The following is a 6,000-nucleotide window of genomic DNA, read 5'->3' on the forward strand; positions in this document are numbered from 1 at the left end:
AGCAGAGTAGAAGCAGATAAAACTGAATCAGAGGAAGAGGAGGAGGAACAGTCAGAAATGAACACAGGACAATTTGAATTACCAGCTAAACAAATGATAGCTTATGTAGGAAAAGGAAGATCTTTTAATAAAACAATACGTCCGATACATCCAGAATGTAACAGAATTTTTCAAACAGTTATTACAAATCCAAGGACCCCTGAACACTTATTCCAGGCTACTGATAAATTACTTCGAGAACGAAGGGGGTACCATGTGCTCGATTCTATGGTTGAACAAGAATTAGCTAGGTCAGCAGTACAATGGGCTGACAGCTCTGAAAAATACAGTGATGATGCGCTAGCACACACGTTTCTGAATCTCGCCCCAGACGAACAGCGTTTAGTTAGTATATACATGATACAATATCTCCTTATATTATATAAAGGCCAACACTCCGATCCTGGTCCCCTACCTGATATATTGATAGAACTACTCACGAATAAATGGAGAGGTCTAGGTACCGATCTAATTAAAGTAATTCTAGAATACAGACATAGATATAGTGCCTTTGTCTGCCCAGAACATGATCCAGCTCCTTCCATGGAGAGAAACCCTTATTACATAGACAGACAGAATCCCTTACACGAAGTACACCCAGTCAGGAATGATGACAATACGTTTAGACGCGTGTTTGTGTACACGCCCATAACCAAAATAGAACTATTGGAAATGAAAAAATTAGTGCCCAGCCATGATAAAGATCCAGCAGGTTTTCACCGTGAACTAAAGGACATGTTACTCATGGGTGATTATACCTATCCTGACATTATGAAAATATTGAAAGTATTATTGCCTGCCGGTATTTATGAGAAACTCAAGGAAAAAGAATGGGAAGTGGGAGACCAAAAGATTGATTGGACCGCATTAGAAACTGAAGAAAATAACCGAACTGCAGGCGTAGGGCTTGGGGACAAAACAAAAACATTGCCAGGTCTATTAGTGCAAGTATTGCCACGTTTATTAACTACAAAAAAGGAAGATTGGGGAGCAATATCAGCCTGTAAACAGAAACCCGAGGAAGACACCAGTGATTTTTATTCCCGATTTGAAAAATGTTTTGGTATTAATAGCGGCCTGAAAGCAAATAGTGATTCGTATCCACATCTTTTTGTAACAAAACTAGTCGAGAATTCCCTGCCACAGGTTAAAAACAGAGTATTGAAAGTTGAGAGCACTTGGCAAGCTAACACTCCTTCACAAATGTTACAAATGTTACAGTATCACCAGAATAGAATTAGAGAAGAACAAGAGCACGAACAAAGACGTATGAAAGACACGAAAATGAAAATGCTCGTCGCTCAGTCAGTTCCAGCTGACGGTCATAAAAAAGGTGCGACACAGTCCAGTAATTCAGCGGTTCCCGTTAAAGGGACATGCAACTATTGTAAACAGCCAGGTCATTATATAAACGATTGTGCAGTTCTGAAACATAATATCTCTACGGGTAAAACCAAGGAGAGACCACGTCCGCCTAGACAGGATCAGATCCAACAACAAGCACCTCAGAATATACAGCCTATGCAAGCTGCACAACAGACCGTAGCGGTACCACAGCCACAGCCTATTGCCGCAACACAGAACACGACACAACAGATGTACCAGTACGCACAAAATGACTATCCAGAGTATCAGCGATACACATGAAATAGCCTAGAGAGGGAAGTTGGCTTACCCCTTATTGAGGTTCCTGTAGATCAAGAGGGTCCTTATGTACAGAGTCAAGTATTAGGGAAAGACAGAAAGTTTCTACTTGATACAGGGGCAAGCAGAACAACTATAAGTCACGATGAAGTTCCAGGGGCACCCCTCTCAGGCTCACAAAATATTTCCCTTGGTTTTTCAGGACAACCTACTATTAACGAAGTATCGCAACCACTTGCATTCACAGTCGGTCCATTAACACGGACTACAGATCTATTGCTTACGAAATCATGCCCAGAAAACTTGTTAGGTATAAAAACATTGAAAGCTCTAGGAGCTATAATATGTTGTTCTCCGGACGGAGTACGACTATTTTTGCGTGACTTTAAAGGTCACTACGTGTCTAGAGACATGGATCACCGGTTACAGAATCTACCTGCACATTTATGGGCACAAGGCCCCACTGATGTAGGTTGTATGCACATTACACCATATCGAGTCACACTCAAAGCAGGAGTGGTATTACCACGAATGCGACAATATAAATTACCTCCAGATGCTGTAATGGCTTTACTGCAAATCATTGACGAGCTCATTGCACAAGGAGTGGTTGTAGAAACCGACTCCAATGTATGTAATTCTCCGATTATTCCGATTCTTAAACGAACTGATCCAAAAGCACCCCCAGTATATCGATTAGTTATTGATCTGCGAGAATTGAATAAATGCATTGTACCACAATATCCCGTGGTCCCGGATATTTCTTCATTACTGACAGCTATTGATTCAGAGGCAACGTTCTTTACTGTAATTGACCTCAAGAACGCCTTCTTCAGCGTCCCAATCGATCCGGAAAGCCAATATTTGTTCGGATTCAGTTTAAATGGACGAAGTTTTAAATTCACACGCGCACCTCAAGGATTTACAGAAAGTCCTAGCATCTACAGTCAAGCACTGAAAAGACAACTTGACAGTATCCACATGCCTGTTAACACTGCACTGCTTCAGTATGTCGATGATCTGCTGATCACCGCCCGAAGCGAACCCGAATGTGAAAAAGCATCACTGACGGTTTTACATTTCTTAGCCGACAAGGGGCACAAGGTGTCCCCTTCAAAGCTGCAATTTTGTGCCCAGCAAGTTGTGTACCTAGGGCACTTGCTGTCCAAATGGGGGAGACAGCTCACACCTGATCGTATCCAGTTAATTGTAAACATGCCACCACCCAAGACACAAAAGGAGGTACGGGCCTTCATAGGCCTCACTTCGTACTGCAGGCAGTGGATTCCCCAATATGCATTTTTAGCTAAACCACTCATTCAGTTGACAACCCAGGAGGCAGCGACATCGACTGTCCTCCCTTGGACTCCAGAACATACACAAGCTTTTGAAGACTTAAAGAAAGCTTTATGCCAAGCACCTGTTTTAGCGACACCATGTTACAGTAAGCCTTTTACACTCTTTGTTACAGAACGTGAAGGTACTGCTTTGTCAGTACTCACGCAGGAACAAGCAGGATCACACAAGCCATGTGCTTACTTTTCTAGCACATTAGATCCCGTAGCTCAAGCTCTTCCTGCGTGCCTGAAATCAGTCGCAGCGACAGCTCTAGCGATTAGACAAAGCGATTCCATAGTATTAGGACATCAATTGACAGTACAAGTACCACACGCAGTAGAGGTTCTCTTGAACCGGACACAGACACAACACTTGACTATCGCACGATTGACAGGTTACGAACTCACATTGTTTCAGCCACACATAGAAATCAGACGTTGTAGTACATTAAATCCTGCCACACTTTTGCCATTAAGTGGAACAGACCCACTGGCACATGATTGTATTGAAGTCATTACTATTACGACGAAACCCAGACAAGATTTGACAGATGTCCCATTACCAGATCCGGACCTGACGCTTTATGTAGATGGTTCATGTATGAGAACAAGTACAGGAAAGTTAGTGGCCGCCTATGCAGTCACGACAGACACCGAAGTCATTGAAACAAATTGTATCGACACATTATCAGCTCAAGCAGCAGAGCTTATTGCTCTGACACAAGCCTGTATTCAAGCCAAGAATAGAAAAGTTAACATATATACAGATTCACGTTATGCTTTCGGAGTCGTACACGACTTCGGAGTCCTTTGGCGAGAGAGAGGTTATTTGACTTCTCACGGTGCCAACATTCAACACGGTCCCCTCATTCAAGCTCTATTAGATGCAATACATCTACCTACTTCAATATCTATCATGAAGTGCAAAGCTCATACAAAAATCATCGATATTATTTCCCAGGGTAACGACCTAGCAGACCGAATAGCTAAGCAAACAGCACAGAATCAGACTCATGCAACTGACTTGACGAAGACAATAGTTCCGACGCCGACACACTGCATGACAGTTAAGGATCCCGCTCTTGATGTAATCGACATACAGACACATGCTACGCCAGAAGAAATAAAGAAATGGACTGAATTAGGAGGGATCCAAACAGATCAGGGATGGATGACGAAGGGAAAATCTATATGGTTTCTCCCCGACTCAATGGTTCAAGTTATCATTAACACAATACATAGTCCAGCACATCTAGGAGAAAAAGCTATGTTAGACAGTATTCAACACATTTGGTTCAACAAACACTTACGAGCTGCAGCCAAACAGAAAGTCCGAACTTGTATGATATGTTGTCAGTTCAATCCAGGTAAAGGCGTACCTGTAGAACAGGGTGGATTTCAACCTCCCGATCACCCTTTTGAAGTCCTCCAGATGGATTATATCCAGATGGAACGATGTCGAGGATTCAAATACGTCCTCGTAGTTGTATGCACTCTTTCCCGTTGGACAGAGGCATATCCCGTTTCAGATCACACTGCCCCGACTACTGCCAAACAATTAGTTCGTGAATTCTTCCCACGGTATGGTTTGCCCCGTATCGTGTACTCAGATAATGGCCAGCCGTTCTCATCCGAGCTAATGAAACACATTTCACTCTTGTTAGGCTATCAATGGAAATTCCACTGTGTCCGACATCCCGAGGCAGCAGGTCTCGTGGAACGTCATAATCAGACCCTGAAAATACGACTCTCTAAAATATGTAGAGAGAAAGGCGTCGACTGGATAGTAGCCTTACCAGTTGCACTATTCTACATGAGAATGGTAGCACATTCTCGCACAGGGCTATCCCCGTACGAGGTGGTCTTCGGTAGGCCACCAAATATGTGGGGGACGCCTATACCTCGTAAAATAACTGATGTTGATTGTAATATGCTGACAGATTACCTTGCTTCCTTGATGTCTGCACTACAATCTTGCCGTTCACAGGTAGCTGCAGCCTTTCCCGACAACACCGAGGTAAAGCCCCATGAAGTGGTTCCTGGAGATCTAGTTCTCGTGAGAAACTTCGACAGGAGGAGCCCGCTAGAGCCTCGTTGGCAACAACCAAAGCTCGTTCTTCTAACGACGAGGACAGCAGTGAAGGTCGAAGGTCGCAAGGGTTGGTTACACTCGAGTCATATCAAGAAATTTCATGGACTACCGTCTGAACTGAACTCTCAGCCCTGCCCCCTTCCAGAGACTGATTCAAAACTCCCCCTGGTTGAACAGACCGAAACACAGAAATACAAACTGAAACTAAGGTCTAGCAAGTCAGACAATTCGATTGTTTAAGTCCTCTCCAAGGTGAATCGGTTGAATTAAGTCTTTGACATGTATCCTCTAGACCGAATGAGAGAGAAAAATAGACAGAAACAGCTCAAGAAACATGCATACTGTAAATTACTTCATAGTCACTGTATAGTGACATTGTTGATTATGTTTTTTCTAAGTCTTTTTATTATTGCTGCAAGCATACTGTTACATATGTACTATCCTATTTTCAAGCGTGCTTACAATGTTACTGCCGAACATTCTTTTAGTGAACTACCTCCACATGAGTTGTCTTATAGATTTGCGCTGCGCAACAACACATTCATTAGTATGTTACACCATTTCCATCAAACTAGCAATGCTACAAATTGTTGGATATGTGGCCGACTCCCTCCCTATCAGAAATACAAAGGAGTTCTGCCTCTCTTTCCATATCCGTTCACACACAATGGTTCCTGTGGAGCATGGTTTAGTTTGATTAACTCTTTAGATTCAAACACTGTAGTTTACCAGAGCAACTGGGTATGGGGAAACCTGAACTTAGTTTTGCTTAAAGCCTGTTACCCTAACAAGGAGGGACTTCCCAAAAGAACAGGAACTAACCTAGAAAATGAAGTATATGGATTAGGTCATTTTACACTTAACCTCATGATTTTAAATGTTGAATCT

Source organism: Triturus cristatus, chromosome 3_1 (genome assembly GCF_964204655.1).
Source record: "Triturus cristatus chromosome 3_1, aTriCri1.1, whole genome shotgun sequence".
Taxonomy (NCBI): domain Eukaryota; kingdom Metazoa; phylum Chordata; class Amphibia; order Caudata; family Salamandridae; genus Triturus; species Triturus cristatus.